The sequence below is a fragment of the Penaeus vannamei genome, chromosome 2 (assembly GCF_042767895.1).
Source record: "Penaeus vannamei isolate JL-2024 chromosome 2, ASM4276789v1, whole genome shotgun sequence".
NCBI lineage: Eukaryota > Metazoa > Arthropoda > Malacostraca > Decapoda > Penaeidae > Penaeus > Penaeus vannamei.
Window position 1 is genome coordinate 4002361 of NC_091550.1, and position 20000 is coordinate 4022360.

Here is a 20000-nt window from a genome sequence, read left to right on the forward strand (position 1 = left end):
AGGGAGCCAGGGACCGTAAAACGAGGGGCGGTTCGGAGTCTGGCAGCTGGCCGTGTTCCGCCGAGGCTACTGGTGCCAGCGTGTCCCCAATACTTGCGGGACGTCCTTATCTACCGTCCGTGCTGCTGCTGCAGCGTGCACGGCCTGCTGGAATACGCACGTCCCGTTGCAATGTGCACCAATTTGCAGCATGTGCGTCGTGTACATTCTCTCATACTGAGTGTCCTCTTGCTGTACCCTATGCAGCATGTCGCCAAGTGTGCCTCTTTATGCAGCAAGTGCGTCCCTGTATGTTCTGCTGCAATGCAGTTTGTGAGTCCCTCTCGTTCTTATGCCGTCTTGCTGCAGTATGTGCATATTCCGCCCCGTTCGAACCCTATTGCAGAACGCAACATACACAGTATGTGGCATATAGAGTGAAGGCTTTGCCGAACGCTTTGATGATCGATGCACCAACGGACCTTTCTCAATTTTTCATCTGTGCAACTTGCAACAATGACAATGCTCTCCACAACAACAAGTGAATTGCTATCGCATTCTCAGGCGATTTTCATATCCTGACGTTATCCTTATTTCTGAGTGTTTGTGGGAACATTCAGAAACGTTTATTGCATCTTATTGCGACATGAAACAATACGTACCGATAACATCCCTATCATCTTCATCAATGAGATATAATCCTATTTCATGGAATCGATACAGCGAGAAGAGTATTTAATCCCTTATTCCCTATCGCAAAAAGGATCATCGGTACAAGGGAGATTCTCAGGGATATAAGGTCAAGAAGAACTATAAAGGCATAAAAAGGATTAAGAGAGTAATATCATGATCCTATCTGAAAACGGTAATCCTCTTCGATACAAACGTTATATACGATCAAATCCTGAAAAAAAGTATTTTATGCGAGTTATGAAACATTCATAACTAAAATCATCTCGTCTATTTTCACGACACAAAAGGCGGTTCGATGAGGGTTGCATGATATTGTCTATTATTGCATGACGTACATATTAAGCCTCAGTGTCATAAGATTAGTAGATAAAAGCTATAAAAAAAAAAAAGATATTTTAGACACGTTTACCATACCTTTGTATACGTAAACAAAACCTCTTTTGACTTGTTATGGAACACAGAAAAGTTGTAGAAATAACCACAACAAATACAGTATGTAGCATATATACTTATACTTATTGAACATATCGATAATTCCGTTATAGATAAAGGTTTGAAATTAACGAAAGATTTATTAAAAGTTATTTCGGGCTGTTGGAGCGAGGCAACATCTGGCGGCGCGCATGACCTATCGTGGGAGCTGAAGAGGAGTCTGTGGATGAGGCGCCGGTTGTTGGGCCTTGCGTTGGGGTTGTGGTTGTTGTTGTTGTGGTTGTGGTTGTTGTTGTGGGTCTGGTTGTGGTTGTGGGTCTTGTTGTGGTTGTGGTTGTTGTGGTTCTGGTTGTGGTTGTGGTTGTTGTGGGTCTTGTTGTGGTTGTAGTGGTTGTTGTTGTTGTGGGTCTTGTTGTTGTTGTAGTGGTTGTTCTTGCTGTGGCTCTTGTTGTGGTTGTTGTTGTTGTTGTGGTTGTAGTGGCTGTTGTTGCTGTTGTGGGTCTTGTTGCGGTTGCAGTGGTTGTTGTTGTTGTGATTCTTGTTTTGGTTGCTGTTGTGGTTGTTAATGTTATTGCTGTTGTTGTTATTATTGTTGGTTGTGATTGTTGCTAAACTGTTGTTGTTATTGTTATTGCTGTTACTGTTACTGTTGTTATTATTATTGTAGATGTGGTTGTTGCTGTTGTTGTTATTATTGTCGTTATGGTTGTTGCTAAACTGTTGTTGTTGTTATTGTCATTGCTGTTATTATTACTGTAGTTGTGGTTGTTGCTGCTGTTGTTATTATTGTTGTTGTTGTGGCTGTTGCTATTATTGTTGCTGTTGTTTGGTTGTTGTTATTGAACCTTATAATTGTTAATGTTGTTATTGTTGTTGCTTACTTTCTTATTATCATCATTGTTGTTGCTCTTATTATCTCCTTCGGTATAATTACTAGTATGATATTTTGTTCCTGTTATCATTGCTATTATTATCATTACCTTTGTCATTATCATCAACGCTGTTAGTTGTAGTTGCGTTATTATCATTATCATTATTATTACTATCATAATTATAAGTTTTGACATCATTATCGTCAATATCATTATCATTAATTTCATTGTTATTATTAGCATCATTATCATCACTATAATTATCATGATCATTATCATTATCAATATTATCAATATTATTATTGTTGTTGTTTTTAGCATTATTATTGTTATTATAATTTTATCATCATTATTATCATTATCATTATCACAATCATTACTATTATTACTATTATAGCTATTATCATTATTTTCATTATTATTATGATTTCTATTATTACCATTATCATCATTATCATTATCATTACTATTATTGTCATCATTACCATTATCAATATCAATATTATGATGGCAATTATTATCATTGTATCATTATCATTATTATTGTTATCATTATCACTATTATTGTTATTAATATCATTATCATTATCATTATCATTACTGTTATCATTACTATCAATATTATCATTATAATTGTTATCATTATTATTGTTATTATTGATATTGTTTTTAGTTTTGTTACCATTATCATTATCACTATAATTATCATCATCATCATCAGTAATAGTGGTAGTAGTAGCAGCAGCATCTTTGTTATTATGATATTTATTGTACTTAAAATTATTCTTGTTATTATTAGTGTTATTACCATTGGCGTTATCATTGTCATTGTTATCATTATCATTATCGTTTTTGTTATGTTATTGTTATCATTATTATCATTGTCGCTATCATTATCATTATTATGATCATTATCCTTACTGATATCATCATTTTCATCACTGCCATTATTACTATTAATATCATCATTATTATCATTATCATTATTGCCATCATAATCATTTTCATTGTCAATATTATCATCTTGACCAACATCATTATTATTATTATTATTATTACTAACACCATTACTATCATTATTGTTATTATTATTATTGTTGTTGTTATCATCATCATTATCATTACCCTTATCATCATCATAATTATCATTATCCTTACTATGATTACCATTAGCATTTTTGTTACTATTATCATTATCATGGTTATCATTGTCATTAATATCATTATCATCTTCCTCTGTTGTTATCATTATCATCATCATTAATATTTTCATTGTCATTATCATTACTATCATCATCATTATCATCATCATTACTACTACTACAATGAACGTATCGTTATCATCATCATCATCATCATCATTTCTAGCAACAGCAGAAGTGATGTATCAATAATAATACTCGTAATAAAATTATGCTACTCTAGTGGTTAAAAATAGCCTTGGATGCAATAACCATTATCTCGCTCTCTATAACGCCTTTACACATATTACTTCCACATAAACAAAATGAGTTCAAAGCAGACGACATAATTATCAGACTAGGTACACAAGAGAAGCGTCGAAACTGCTGTACAGTAAGGGGTGAATCGGCTTCGCTAGATTAAACAGAGGGAATTCACAGAAGCTGAAAAGGAAAGAGGGAAGTTTTTGTATGTGGGAAAGAGATGGAAGGAGGGAGAGAGGAAGGGAGGGAGAGGGATGGAAGGAGGGGGAGAGAAGGAGAGAGGAAGGGAGGTAGAGGGATGGAAGGAGCGAGAGAGGAAGGGAGGGAGAGGGATGGAAGGAGGAGAGAGAAGGAGAGAGGAAGGGAGGGAGAGAATGGGGAGGGAAGGGAGAGTGGAAGGAAGAGGGAGTAAGGGAGCGGGGGTGGGAGGGAGAGAGGGAGAGAGGGAGAAAGGGATATAGAGAGAGACAGACAGACTCACAAACAGACATACATACATAGACAAGCATAAAGAAACAGATAGAGAGAGAGAGAGAGAGAGAGAGAGGGGGAGAGTGAATGAATTTATGAGTGGGTGTTGTGGGTGACATAGAGAGAGAGAGAGAGAGAGAGAGAGAGAGAGAGAGAGAGAGAGAGAGAGAGAGAGAGAGAGAGGAAAGAGAGAAGTTAGGCAGGGAGAAAAGAAATGAGAGAGACAGAGAGAAAGAGACATAAAAAAGAGGAAACTTAGGAAGAGGGAGAAGGAAGAAGAGAGACAAAGAGAAAGAAAGAGAGAGAGAGAGAGAGAGAGAGAGCAGCTGTACACGGCGAGGGACAAGGAGAGAGAGAGCGCGCCCTGCACAAGGTGGGTGGCAATCTCATGGGCAGGAGGAGGATGGGCCGGGCTACGCAGGCGCAAGGTGAGGGGGCCGTGGCAGAAGCACCTAACCCTGGCCTCCCCTGGGTTGTGGGCCTGTGCTTGGTGCCTTGGCTGTCACGCCCCAGAGAGGGCTGCAGTAGGCCTTGCGAGAGACGGCGAGGAGCTGCCACAGCGAGAGCGGCGGCGGCGGAAAAGCTGACTGGTAGATGTTATCAAGAGAGAACTGGCAGCCCCCAGTCAGGCGGCCAGGATGGGGTCAATACTTATGATCCAGCGTGCAGGGAAACTGCTCTTTAAAGTTACCGCTCTCTCTACTACCATGCTACCATTCGGGGCTACCATGCTGCTATGACATGCCGAGACGATGGTAGGGTTATGGATCTGCCCCCAACCATGCTGGTATCAAGCTGCCGTTTCTCTCTCTCTCTCTCTCTGCTCTCGCTTCGCCCCGCCGTGCTATCAATTTTCTCTTTAGCCCGCGAGGTTCCCTCTGTACCAGCCTTCCATTCAGACGTTATATTCCTCCGGCTCTGGACTATCCACTACTATCCACCTTTAGTGTATACTATCTTCTCTCTCCAGGATACTTAGCGTGCTATCATCTCTCACAAGTATACTTAGCACTCTACCATCCCTTTCAAGTGTACTTATCACATTTTCTATCCTCTCAGGTATACTTATCACACTCTCCTCCCTCTCAAATATACACGCCTCCCTCTCAAGTATACTTAGCACGCTACCATCCCTTTCCTGTATACTTAGGAGACCATTATCCCTATCAAGTATACTTAGGAAACTATATTCCATCTCCAGTATACTTACTACACTACACTCCCCCTCCAGGATACTTTAGCACACTACCCTCAAGAATATTCAATACTCCACCATCCCTCTCAAGCCTACTCAGCACGCTACCATGCTTCCCTACCATGCTACCATGACCTTCTCTGCCATACCGTCATTACGACAACATCCCGCCCACGCCCTTGCTGATATATTCTCGTCTTTTCATCTCTGCGTTTAAAAAAAAAATGCCATCTGCTACCATGATTCTCGTATCCTCTCTCTCTCTTTCTCTCTCTCTTTCTTTCTTTCTTTCTTTCTTTCTTTCTCTCTCTCTCTCTCTCTCTCTCTCTCTCTCTCTCTCTCTCTCTCTCTCTCTCTCTCTTTCTCTCTCTCTCTCTACTTATCTATCTATCTATCTCATCAACACTCACCAACCACATACTCAACTACAAGAAACCATACACAGACAACCACACAACCATACGTACAAAAAATACGTACAAAAAATATGAATGAACACGAGAGATTGTACACAACCGGTATCGATCACAACTCGTATTTCGAAAACCGATTAAAAACATCCCAAATACATCTCTTGTATTAACGTAATCATTCTCATTCATACTTTTCTTTTCTCTCTCTCCATTTGTCGCGATAAATACGGTTCACCATGCAACCATTTCGAACCAGGCGACCCACCAGGAGAGGGGAGGTCACCTTTAACTTTATAATAAGATCTTCACCGTGTCATTGGTGCCTTGCTGTAAGAAGCCCTTCGTCATCTCTTCTGGTTCCTTAAGGATGTCAATCTGGTTCTTGGTGTTGGCTGTACTGGTAGATTTTTTATTTAATGTGTTTTCTTTCTTTCTTGTCTTTGTGTGTGTGTGTGTGTTTTTTTTTTTTTTTTTTTTTTTTAATGGGTTTTCTCTCTTTCTTTCTTTCTTTCTTTCCTTCTCTCTCTCTGTCTTTCTTTCTTCTTTCTCTCTCTCTCTCTCTCTCTCTCTCTCTCTCTCTCTCTCTCTCTCTCTCTCTCTCTCTCTCTCTCTCTCTCTCTCTCTCTCTCTCTCTCTCTCTCTCTCTCTCTCTCTCTCTCTCTCTCTCTCTCTCTCTCTCTCTCTCTCTCTCTCTCTCTCTCTCTCTCTCTCTCTCGCTCTGCTCTCTCTCTCTCGTTCGCCCTCTCTCTCACTCATTCGCTCACTCACTCACTCACCTTCACTCACTCACCACTCACTCTCTCTCTCTCTCTCTCTCTCTCTCTCTCTCTCTCTCTCTCTCTCACTCACCACTCACCACTCTCTCTCTTCTCTCTCTCTCTCTCTCTCTCTCTCTCTCTCTCTCTCTCTCTCTCTCTCTCTCTCTCTCTCTCTCTCTCTCCCTGTCTCTCACCACTCACTCATCACTCACTCTCTCTCACTCTCTCTCTCTCTCCCTCCCTCTCTCTCTCTCTGTCTCTCTCTCTCTCACTCACTCACTTTCCTCTTCTCTCTCTCACTCTCACTCTCTCTCTCTCTCTCTCTCTCTCTCTCTCTCTCTCTCTCTCTCTCTCTCTCTCTCTCTCTCTCTCTCTCTCTCTCTCTCTCTCTCTCTCTATTTCGTCTTCATTATCCTCTTTCTCTTATTTTTCTTTCCCTTATCTTTCATTTTGAATTTCCTTCGAATTTCCTCCAAGTCTTTTCCTTTTAAGATTTTTTTTCTTTCTTTTTTTCTTATTTTTTCATTGTGTCTTATCTCTTTGACCTTCTGTGCCTCCCTGCCCCCCCCCACCCCCCCCCCGTTCTTCCCTCACTGCCCTTCTCAATATCCTTCTCTCTGTGTCTTTCTTCCTTCCCTCTTCTCTTCTTTTATCTCTTTTGCATCTATTCTAAACTATTTTCTGTTATCTCTCTATCTCCATCTGTTTATTTTGGTTCTCTGTTTGTCTGTGTGTATGGGCCACTTCTCTCTATATGTAGGTCTCTCTCTCTCTTTCTCTTTCTCTCTTACTCTCTTTCTCTTTCTCTCTCTCTCTCCTCTCCCTCTCCTCTCCTCTCCCTCTCCCTCTCTCCCTCTCCCTCTCTCTCTCTCTCTCTCTCTCTCTCTCTCTCTCTCTCTCTCTCTCTCTCTCTCTCTCTCTTACCACTCTCTCACTCACTCTCTCTCTCTCTCTCTCTCTCTCTCTCTCTCTCTCTCTCTCTCTCTCTCTCTCTCCCTCTCTCTCTCTCTCTCTCTCTCTCTCTCTCTCTCTCTCTCTCTCTCTCTCTCTCTTCTCTTCCTGTGCTAAGCCTTGTCATCTCCCTTCTTCTTCTCCCCCACGTTCCCCCATCTCTCCCCCCTCTATGACCTTCTCAGCCCCCTCTCTTGTCCCCCTATCTTCGGCACCTTTGGCACTCCTTGGCACCTCTCCTCCTCCTCCCTCTTTCCTCCTCCTCACCTTCCTCCCTCCCTTCCTTTTTCCTCCCTCCTCTCCTCTCCTCCTCCTTTCTCTCCCTTTTCTCCTCCCCTTCCTCCTCGCTTCCTATCCTCCCTCTTCCTCCTCTCTCCTCCTCCTTCCTCCTCTCTCTCTTCCTCCTCCTCCCTTTCTTCCCTCTCCTCCTCTTCCTTCCTCCTTCGTCCTCTCTCTTCCTCCCTTCCTCCTCCTTCTCAGCAGTGGAAAGAAGGCAGGCAAGGGCAAGGCAAAGGCAGCAAAGGCAGCAAGGGCAAAGGTACAGCAGCAAGGCAGTACATAAAGGCAAGGCAATAAGTAAAGTGGGTAAAAAGCGCCAAAGTAAAAGTGCAAAAAGTACAAAAAGTTCCTCCCTCTTCCTTCTCCTCCTTCCTTCCCTTCCTTCCTTCCCTTCTCCTTTCCTTCCTTCCTCCTTCCTCTTCCTCCCTTTCGTCCTCCCTTCCTCCTTCCCTCCCTTCCTCCTTCCTTCCTCTCTCCTCCCTCCTCCCTCCCTCCTTCCTCCTCTCCTTCCTTCCTCCTCCCCTCTCTCTTCCTCTTCCTTCCTCCTCCTTTCTTCCCTCCCTCTTTCCTTCCTCCGTCTCTCCTCCTTCTTCCTCTCTCTCCTTCGTAATGACAAAACGAGGAACATCTCGACGACAGTTGCGTCCCTCCAATCACAAGAGTTCCGTGTTTCGTTCCACCGTTCCGTTCTGCCCCACTATTTCGTTCCGCCGTTCCGTTCCGCTGCTCGTTTCGCTGGTCGTTTCGCCGTTCCGTTCTACCGTTCCGTTCCGACTTTCCGTTCTACCGTTCCGTTCTACCGTTCCTTTCCGCCGTTCCGTTCCGCCGTTCCATCCCACCGTTCCGTTCTACCGCTGCCTTCCGCCGTTCCGTTCCGACTTTCCGTTCCGCCGTTCCGTTTTACCGTTCCGTTCTACCGTTCCGTTCCGACTTTCCGTTCCGCCGTTCCGTTCCGCCATTCCGTACCTACTCTCCGTTCCGCCGTTCCGTACCTACTCTCCGTTCCGCCGTTCCGTTCTACCGTTCCGTTCCGCCGCTCCGTTCCGACTTTCCGTTCCGCCGTTCAGTCAGTCTGGCAGAGATCAGAGATTTCCAAGTCGATGCCCGTTTCATCCCTGGAGTCTGATGGAGGGGAGGAGGAGGGAGAGAGAGGGAGGGAGTGGAGGGAGGGAGAGAGAGGAGTGAGTGGGAGAGAGAGAGAGGAGGGAGAGGAGGGAGGGAGTGGGAGAGAGAGAGAGGAGGGAGAGAGAGGGAGGAGGGAGAGAGAGGGAGAGGAGGGAGAGAGAGGGAGAGGAGGGAGAGAGGTGGGAGGAGGAAAGGGAGGGAGGTGGGAGGAGGAAAGGGAGGGAAGTGGGAGGAGGAAAGAGAAGGAGGTGGGAGATAAAGGGAGAGGAGGGAGAGAGAGGGGGAAATAGAGAGTGACCCTGGAGTCTGGAAGAGGGAGGGAGAGAGAGGGAGGGGGAGGGGGAGGGAGGGGAGGCGACACCTCTCTTCCGTCTTCAGTGTCTGTCTCGGAGGCACAAAGACAGGTGCCTGGAGGAGGGGCCGTGTTTGTTTGGGGGTTGGGGGGGGAGGGGGGAGGGGGGAGGGGGAGGGAGGAGGTTATAGAGAGGGGAGGGGTGGGGTGGAAGGGAGGTTAGGGGAGGGGAGGAGGGGAGGGGAGGGGTGGGGTGAAGGAGGAGGGAGGGGGTGGGTGGAAGAGAGCTAGGGAGGGGTGGGGTGGAAGGGAGGTTAGGGTAGGGGAGGGAGGGGGAGGGGAGGGTGTGGGGTGGAAGAGAGGTTAGGGAGGGGTGGGGTGGGGGTGGAAGGGGTGGAGGTTAAGGAGGGGAGGTTAGGGAAGGGCAGGAGGTGATGGGTGAGAGGGGGAAGAGGTAGGGGGAGGTCAGAGGTGATGGGGCAGAGGGGATGGATGGGGCGCGGGGGAGGTTAGGGGAGGGCAGAGGGGGATGGGATGGGGTGGGAGAGTGAGGCTAAGGGGAGGGAGTGGGAGAGGGAGAGGAGAGGAGGGAAAGAAGAGAAGTGGGGTGGGGAAAAGTTAGGGGAGGGGAGAGGAGAGAGGGGAGAGGGGGAGGGGGAGGTTAGGGTTAGGAGGAGAGGGAGAAGAGACGAGGGATAGGGTGGGGGGAGGTTAGGAGGGGTGGGGGGGAAGAGGGGGAGGGGGGAGGTGGGACTTCTTTTCATGTGTTGTTTACGTATTTGTTTGTTTGTTTCTCCTTGCGTCTGATTATTTGTGTGTCTTTAAGTTTGTGCTTGTTTGTGTTCTTGTGTTTGTGTTTACATTGTATGCATGTTTTCATATTTATGTTTGTATGTGTATTTGTTGCGTGTGTTTATGTTTCTGTCTGTGAATGTGTTCGTGTGCCAATGTGTAAATACACACACACATACACACACACACACATACATATATGTGCATGTGTGTGTATGTAGTGTGTAGTGTGTAGTGTGTGTGTGTGTGTGTGTGTGTGTGTGTGTGTGTGTGTGTATGTGTGTGCTGTGTGTGTGTGTGTGTGTGTGTGTGTGTGTGTGTTTGTGTGTGTACATATACATAAATATGCATACACACACACACACACACATTTATATATATATATATATATATATATATATATATATATATATATATATATATATATATATATATATGTATGTATGTATGTGTGTGTGTGTGTATATGTATGTATGTATGTACATATGTATGTATGTATAGACATGTATATATATATATATATATATATATATATATATATATATATATATATATATATATATATATATATACGTAAACATGTACGTATGAACGCATCCATACATCCATGTATACCTATGAGTTCGTACACCCGCGCTTTTGCATCTTAAACTCCACAAAATAGGCAAGGAGGCTTAAAACAGTTTATGACGTCAGCAAGCCCCGCCCCCCGCCCTCCCTCTCCCTCCGAAAGAAAAGACGTAAAAAAATATAACTTTCCATCTTGAGCTGCCTGTGTAGGATGCTCACCACGTCTTAGGATTCTTTGTTGTATCCTACTATTGTGGAAAGCAAATGGAAATTCAAAGTTAATGTCTTGGGTTTTGTTTGTTGAGGAGAATGCGTGTAGGAAGAAATTATTGTGTATTTATTATGTTGTGAATATATTTTTTTTTCTTTTTGTTGGATTAAGAGGTTCTTGTTGATGATGTGATTAAGTGGTTATGATAATGATAATGAAATTGATAATAGCTATGTAATAATGATAATGATAAGAAATGATGGTAATGATAATAATAATAATGATAAAAACAATGACAATGCTAATATCAATATCAAAAACAGTGGCAATGATGGTGATAATAATGATAAAGATGATGATAATAATAATAATAATAATAATAATAATAATAATAATAATAATGATAGTAATAATAACAATAATAATAATAAAAGATATCAATATAAACGTTAAGAATAATTATGCTGATAATGGTAATAAATGATAATGATGATGATAATAATAATAATAATAATATCAATAAAAACAATAAAAAATAATGTTGATGATAACGGTAATAAAAACAATAATTCTGATAACAATAATAACAATAATACCTCATTCCACATGTGATTTTTCCCCTTTTTTTTTAACAAATTAAAGCAATAAAGTCCGCCTCCCTTGAGTCTAGACCTAATACGACTCAGCGTTCAGATCAAATTTATTTACCGCTAACTGGCAAAATAGAATTGAATTTTTGATTAAGGGGCCAATGCAAGGGTAATGAAGGCAGAGTAATTAGCGAGATGCGTCTAATTCAATATCTTCGGCACAATTAAATAACGAGCATGAATATCGTATGAGTGTAGATCGGATAAAACAAAGGAATGCCTCCCATCGCGGCCCCCCTTCCCCCTCCCCCCCACCCCCACCCCAGCTCAAAGCGGGGGGGGGCTAGGATTGCTAAAAAAAAAATAATAATAGATAAATAAAAAGAAAAATAAAAAAATAAAAATAAAATAAGATAAGAAAAAAATAAAAATAAAAAAACAAAAAAAGATAAACATAATAATGAAAAATAAAAAAATAAAAAAAATATTTATCTATCTATTTACATCAACGGAATCGTTATTATTTTTTCAAGAGTGATAAAAGACAGATTTTTGGGATTGCAAAAAATAATAATAAATAAATGAATAAATAAATAAGAAAAAAATAAAAATAAAATAAAAATAAAAAACAAAAAAAAGATAAACATAATAATGAAAACATAAAAAAAAAATAAAAAAAATATCTATCTATCTATTTACATCAGCGGAATCGTTATTATTTTTTCAAGAGTAATAAAAGACAGGATCTTGATGCATGATGGGAAGGGTGTGTTGCAGATTGCAAGGACGACAGCGGTTTAGACTCTCGTGTGCGTGTGTATGTGGGTATGTATGTGTGTGTCAACATATAAGTGTGTATGCATACACACAACCACGCACATAGTTATGTATATATATATATATATATATATATATATATATATATATATATATATACATATACATATATATATATATATAATATATATATATATATATATATATATATATATATATATATATATATATATATATATATATATATATATATATATATATATATATGTATATATATATATATATATATATATATATATATATATATATATATATATATATATTTATGTATGTATGTATGTATGTATGTATGTATGTATGTATGTTATGTATATGTATATATGCATATATATATATATATATATATATATATATATATATATATATATATATATATATATATATATATCTGTGTGTGTGTGTGTGTGTATGAATTTATAAACAAATGTATGCATATATGCATATATGTATACGCACACACGCACACGCGGCGCCGCTTCGCTTCTAAATCTTTTCCCTTCGACTTTATAAATCCGAATCCGCGGCAACGCAGCGGGAACCGGCGAGTGACGAACAGCCTGGCTTTTCCAAACGGCCTCAATTTGGAAACAAACGCTTGCCGGTTAACTCGACCTTCCTTCTACTGGGTACATTTCCTTGCATATGCGCCGCACTTGGCTCGAGGCACAGCATGGTCTTCGTGCTTGTGTTTAATCCTCTTTCGGTGTATGTGTATGGCGTGTGATATTCAAATGATAATGATGATGGTAATAAAAACAATTATGATAAGCAAAACAATGACATTTATGATAGCGTTAAACCCTCTCTGGTTGAGGAGAAATGCTTCGTCGCATTAACACGTCTCAGCTGCTAACCAGCAGATCCTTTCAAATAAAAGATAATACAATAGATAACAATAATTCGATAATCTAAAAAGGAATCCTAATTGAAGCATCATCTTACGTATTACGCAGTCGACAACCCGAAATTAGCATACCTTAATAGTTACCGGAGGAAGTCAGCAGAGAACGTTTATATAGTTCGCGATCGAGACTCGTCGAGACAAACACCGGGAGACAGCTGGTGGCAATTTAATCTGCATACAATGGTAAGGGGCGGCCGGGTTGTGGGCGTGGGCCATTTGTCCGCCCTTCCCCGCCCAGCCCGGATTATGGGAGACATTCTCGTGAGGAGAGGACTGATGGCGGGGGACAATGGTGCGCTGCGAGGGGCAATGCCGGCGCCATGAGGGAGATGGATCGACTTGGATGCTGGGCTTTGGGGAGGAGGCGCAAGGGGTGGGGGTCGTAGTGGTGGTGTTGGTGAGGGTCGTATTGGTGCTGGGGGTAGGGGTCGTAGTGGTGGTGTTGGTTGGGGTTGTAGTGATGGGGTTTGTAGCGGTGTTGGTGGGGGTTGTAGTGATGGTGGGGTTTGTAGTGGTGTTGGTGGGGGTTGTAGTGATGGTGGGGTTTGTAGCGGTGTTGGTGGGGGGCGTAGTGATGGTGGTTTTGGTGGGGGTCGTAGTGGTGGTGTTGGTGGAGGTCGTGGGGGTGGGGGTCGTAGTGATGGTGGTTTTGGTAAGGTTCGTTGTGATGTTGGTAGGGGTGAGGGTCGTAGTGGTGGTAGGGGTGGGGGTCGTAGTGGTGGTGGGGGTGGGAGTCGCAGTGGTTTTGGTGCGGTTCGTAGTGGTGTTGGTGGGGGTCGTAGTGATGGTTTTGGTGCGGTTCGTAGTGGTGGTGAGATTTCGTTGTGTTGGTGGTAGGTGATGATGGGGACGGTGGTAGTGAGGGAATTTGATGTGGTGACCAGGAAATTTGCCGCGTTGATGGCGATAACCGCAGTGGTGGTGGTGGTGATATTGGGTGATGATGGGGTGGTGTTGGGGATGGCAATAACATCAAATCTATCCAACATAGCGTTAATTTAGTGTCTTATTGATCTAAATAGTTTCAGTGGTTAGCGCAACTCTGCAAGTTGGACATTGTTAGAGATATCGCCAGTCTAACAATTCCAAATAGATACAAACTAATCTACGGATTTTACTTACAAGTTTGTTTGTGTGGTTCCTGGTTAATTATATACAACTAGATAAATTAACGAAATACTGAAATGGACAAATGACCCCTTTAATAATCATTATTCACTGTTATCATTGCCCTTTATACGTACAAAATATCACAAAAATAATCTTTGTAATAAAAATTGAAGTGCAATCATCATATCAATAATGGAATGGAATTTTAGTGTTATGTTCCCTCTGATAGATCTGTAATTAACACAGATGAGCTGATTACGGCGATTTTCCCATGAAATAATTTGTACAATAAAGATTTTTTTTTTTTTTTTTTTTACACTGCCAGTGATCACGAAACGGTAGCTGTCGTATGTATATCCTTAGTGAGTAAATCTCTTCCAAGATTCCATAAAATAAGCTATATCAAATTAGATACAAGATGAAATAGATAACTTTCTTCTTTAATTATTCGCCTATGTGCCATCACTAAGTATATATACACCTGGATATATCTAATTATTTATATTATAATTAATTTATATATTATTTATATATATATAAATAATTATTTATATATCATTTATATCTAATTATTTATATTACACCTGGATATATCTAATTATTATATCATATCATCTAATTATAAATATCTAAGTATATATACCACTAGATCGCGTAATTCTTAAATCTTCACGCGTTGGCCCGCTCTCGACCGCGTTCGCTCGCTCTCAAACGCGGCGACAAGCTACAGCGTTCTAGGGTTTCTCGCTTCAGCCCGCTCGCCCCAGCTCGGTGAAGCGTGGAAACGGGCTTAAAACTTATCCTATTTAAATATGCAGCTATGGGAGGTATTCAATTATTATTTTTTTATTGTTTCGGTTGTTTAAAAGAAAGAGTGAGATAGAGGGAATGAACAAGGAAGAAAGAAATGGAGATTAGCAATAGTATAGGCTTAAATCATGTTTTATTTTTCACCATATGTGTTCGTGTGTTTGTTTTTGTTTTTTCCTAGACTTAATAACACGTCCTATTCGTCAACCACAACACACGCCTCAGTGCAACATATAAAAAATAACAGTAATTAATAAGAAAAATAAGAAATTAAAAAGAAATAAAGATCAAATAAAAACAAAAACAAAAAATGCGCATCGCCTGACTCAGCTGATATCACTTAACCTGTAGAATGACCGAATCACGTGACCGATCGGCCGAACGCGTCACGTGACCTGAAAGGAGGAGGCCCCGACGAGTGAAAACCGCCACGCATTCATGTCATCTGCTCTGAAGTGTCATATCTGTCCTACCATTTTAACAGCGAAGAGAGTGAGAGAGGAAAAATGACATGGCAACAGGCCAAACCCTCTCATTTTCTTTTTCTTTTTTTTTTCCTTTTTTTCTCTCTAAACTCGACCCATTGTCATTGTTATCGAGGCCAGATGTTGGCACTGGGCGAGGCGTCGTCCATACTTCACGGGGTGACCGGTGGGGGGCGAGGGGGGTGGGGGGTGGGGTGGGGGGGAGGGTTGGGACTTTTTTTCTTTTCTCTTCTTTAAGAGGTTCGTAAGGTTGGCAGGTTGGTTAGTTGGTCGGTTGGTTGGTTGGGAAGTTGGTAGGTTGGTTAGTTGGTTAGGTAGTTGGTTGGTTGGTTGGTAGGTTGGTAAGTAGTTGGTAGGTTAGGTGGCAGGTTGGTAAGTAGTTGGTAGGTTAGGTGGCAGGTTGGTAAGTAGTTGGTAGGTTGGTAGGTTAGGTGGCAGGTTGGTCAGTAGTTGGTAGGTCAGGTGGCAGGTTGCTAAGTAGTTGGTAGGTTGGCAAGTAGTTGGTAGGTTGGTTGGTTGGTTTGTAAGATTGAAAGGTTGGTTGCTTGGTTAGTAGATTTGCAGGTAGGTAGGTTGCTTCATTGGTAGGTTAGCAGATTGGTTGGTAGGTAGATCGGTAAGTTGGCAGGTTGGTAGGTTGGTTGGCAGGTTAGTAGGTAGGTTGGTCAGTAGATCGGCAGCTAGGTAGGTTAGCAGATTAGTTGGTAGGTAGGTCGGTAAGTTGGCAGGTTGGTAGGTTGGTTGGCAGATTAGTTGGTAGGTAGGTCGGTAAGTTGGCAGGTTGGTTGGTTGGTTGGCAGATTAGTTGGTAGGTAGGTTGGTCAGTAGATCGGCAACTAGGTAGGTTAGCAGATTAGTTGGTAGGTAGGTCGGTAAGTTGGCAGGTTGGTAGGTTGGTTGGCAGATTAGTTGGTAGGTAGGTTGGTTAGTAGATCGGCATGTAGGTAGGTTAGTAGATTGGTTGGTAGGTAGGTCGGTAAGTTGGCAGGTTGGTAGGTTGGTTGGCAGGCTGGCAGTGACGAACGTGACACCGTTATTGTGTCGGTTCGAGGTGCAGTGTGATGGTGACAGGAACCCCTTCTGCGTCTTATCTTCCTCTGGCTTTCCCCTTTCCTTTATTCATTCTCTTATTTATTCGTCCGTCTTTCCCCTCGGCGCCTCCCCTTCCGAACAGGTCCTCCTCTCCTCTCCATTGTTCCTTCTTTATTCCCGTCTGCCCCTATCTCCCGTACCGAGGCTCTGGTTCTGCCCCTTCTCTGCTCCCCTCTCCTTCGCTCTTAATCTTTGTTTTTTTAATTCTCTGTTTCCCTGTCTCGTCTTTCTCTGTCTTTATTCGTTCTTTTTTTCTCATTCTGTCTTTATTTGTGTGTGTGTTTCCCTTCCCTACTGCTCTTGATATTGTTATTTATCTGTTTATCTGAACATCCCTCCTCCTTCTCTTTCTCTCTCTCTATCTATCTATCTGTCTATCTATCTATCTATCTGTCTATCTGTCTATCTGTCTGTCTCTCTCTCTCTCTCTCTATCTCTCTCTCTCTCTCTCTCTCTCTCTCTCTCTCTCTCTCTCTCTCTCTCTCTCTCTCTCTCTCTCTCTCCTTTTCCCCATTTCTGCTTCCTTTCCTACTACCTACCATTCGTTTTTCTTTTCCTTCTCCTTTCTCGAGACCCCCATCACCCTCCCCCCCCCCTTCTCCATCTATTCACTCCTATCCCATTCATTCTCTACTACTCTCCCCTCATTCACCTCTTTCTCTCCTCCCTCCCTCTTCCTGTCGCCACTCCCCCTATCCTTCCCCTTTTTCTTGACCTCTGCTTTATCGCTTTCATTCCTATTCCCCTCTTTCTATCTTCTTCACTCTTACTCCCCTCTTTCTTCCTTCCCTCCTCCATTCCCCATCTCCAAATCCTTTCTTTATCTCTTCCTTCCCCTCACTTCCTTCTTTCTCTTTTTCTCCTCCTTTCTTTACTTTTCCCTTCTCCCTTCCCCTTGCCATGTCCCCTCTCCTCAATCTTTCCCTTTCCTCTCCCCTCTTTATCTCTTCCTTCCCCCTCATCCTCTGTTTTCTTTTTCCCCCTTCACCATCTCCCTTTCCCCTCCTCTCTTTATCTCTTCCTTCCCCTCCTTCCCTACTTCCTCCCCCCCCCCTCGCCATCTCCCCTTTTATCAACCTCTCCCTTTCCCCCTCTCCCCCCTAAATCGCTTTCGTTTCCCCTCCTTCCTCTCCATCTATTTTCTCCTTCTTTTCCTCCCTTCCCCTTATCCTGTCATCACCTTCTGCTAATGGGCCATGAGGGTGATGTTTTCCGCTGACTTTTACGGCAAAGTTAGTGATGAGGTGGATCGGAGAGACTCATCACTAGCGGGTTTCAGGAAGACTCATCACTTGGTGAGGTGATGAGGATAGCTGGCGGTTAGAGGAGTGGTGAGGATAGTGGTTGGTGAGGACAGTCGTCAGAGGGTGGTGAGGATAGTGGTTGGACAGTGGTGAGGATAGCGGTCAGAGGGTGGTGAGGATAGGGGTTGGTGAGGTGATGAGGATAGCTGGCAGTTAAAGGAGTGGTGAGGATAGTGGGTGGTGAGGACAGTCGTCAGAGGGTAGTGAGGATAGTGGGTGATGAGGACAGCGGTCAGAGGGTGGTGAGGATAGCAGTAGGAGGGTGGTGAGGATAGTGGTTTGGAGGGTGGTGAGGGTAGTGGTAAAGGACTCGTAGGGATAGTGGGTTGGAGGGTGTTGAGGATTGTGGGTGATGAGGACAGCGGTCAGAGGATGGTGAGGATAGCAGCTAACGGGTAATAAAGTGATGAGGATAGTGGTTATCGGGAGAACAAAGCTAGCGGTTAGAGGGTGGCAATGATAATGGATGACGAGGATAGTCAGCGGGTAGTGAGGATAGCAGTTACAGGGTGGTGAGGATAGGGCTTGGAGAGTGATGAGGATAGTGGCTATTAGCTAGTGTTGCACTGATGCTGGAGCTAGTTGCTAGTGTTCGGATAATGACGTAGTTTGCATTCAGGGATGCTGTAACTAGCAATGGGGAGATAGTGATGCTAGTACCTATGATTGCCATACTCCACGGTGCTTGAAGCTAGTCATGTAATAATACCAAAACTACTAGCTAGTGAGGGTGTGATGCCTGAAGTAGTAGTTAGGCAATAGGGTGATATCAGCGTCTGAAACTAGTGATGGGGTGATGATAGAACCTTGGTATTTGGTATTTGGGTATTCGAGGCCCCGTAATTAGGAGCTAGTATTTGGTACTCATGGTAATTGTTAGTATTTGAGTGATAAGGGAGCTATTTTCTCGCATTAGATAATAATAGAAATTGTACCTGGTAGTTAGTGATAAAGTGATAAAGGAATGAAATGTGACGGAAAAAATTATGTTTGGGAGGCGAATCTTTTGATTTATGAAATAGTTGAAGTTGTATGTCGATAGTAAAACGAATAGTCTATGATGGTCTGATAATGTAATAACTAGGAGTTAGTAAATTAACACTGCTAATTGATACAGCCCTCGTAAGGTAATTCCGCTCATTATAAACATATCAGTCACGGTTGTCCTTAATCATACTTTTAAACCATTCGCTTAAAACTTGCCCGTTTGCCATTAAAACTTGAATATCCTCCTATATTTTAGTGCCCTGGATGTCTTCGTCGGGACTGGCACTGAGCTCAAGAACTTTGGGGGAAATTGGACAAGGTTTTCCGGAATTTTTAGTCGCGTTTACATTCCGACGGGGGGGGGCGGGGTAGTCAAGTGTGGCGTGCGTTCCCTTAGATTTATGTCGCGGAGAGTCGAGTCGGCGCACTAAAGTAAAAGTTGGCAGCGTGGCACCGTAGATTTATTTCTGTGGAGATTTATTTGTATTGCGTATAGAGGCTTGCGCGATAAAGCGAGACATCGGCGATTGGGGTGGCTTGATTTAATAGATGATAAAAAATGGAATCTTTTTGCATTTATACACACACACACACACACACACACACACACACACACACACACACACACACACATATATATATATATATATATATATATATATATATATATATATATATATATATATATATATATATACATATATATATACATATATATATATATATATATATATATATATATATATATATATATATATATATATATATATATATATATATATATATATATATATATATACATATATATATACATATATATATATGTATATATATATATATATATATATATATATATATATATATATATACGTAAATATATATATGTATATGTGTGTGTGTGTGCACATATTACTGTTACTTTATTCTTTAAGTTGTAATTGCTGCTGTTAGTATAATTTCTGCATTGTGATAAACGTATTCCCACAGTTAGTCAAATAATTCGTTTCTCCTCAACCATTACTGAATCTAATGTTATTGTCATATGATTATTCTCTGGTCCCTTCGTGTAATGATTCCATTAAACTGATGTTTACTGTCTCACATTCCGTTCGGTCAACATGTATTTTGCAGCTGATCTCAACATCACAACATCACAATCACATAAGAAATACACAACAGCTACCATGTTGCCCGTGAACCTTCCAGAAAGCACATATTGTCCATGTTGCCTCTTAGTCTGATATAATAGTCTCATATATACCAAGCTTCAAATCCACTGCTTCTTCGGAGGATTCCTGGATTCAGAATAAACCGCTTCAGGAGAATTAACCGGATATATGAACAGAGCTTCGATTCAACACCCAGTGCGGTAAGTGTCAGTCGTAACTTCGGTGGTGAATCGG

At 42.0% G+C, this 20000-nt stretch overlaps 1 protein-coding gene across 1 annotated transcript in view; it reads right to left on the bottom strand.

Annotated features, from left to right (window-relative positions):
- Positions 1-20000, bottom strand: part of LOC113810988 (protein SSUH2 homolog) — a 630727-nt gene that overhangs the window by 573777 nt on the left and 36950 nt on the right. The gene's annotated exons all lie outside the window — the stretch shown is intronic.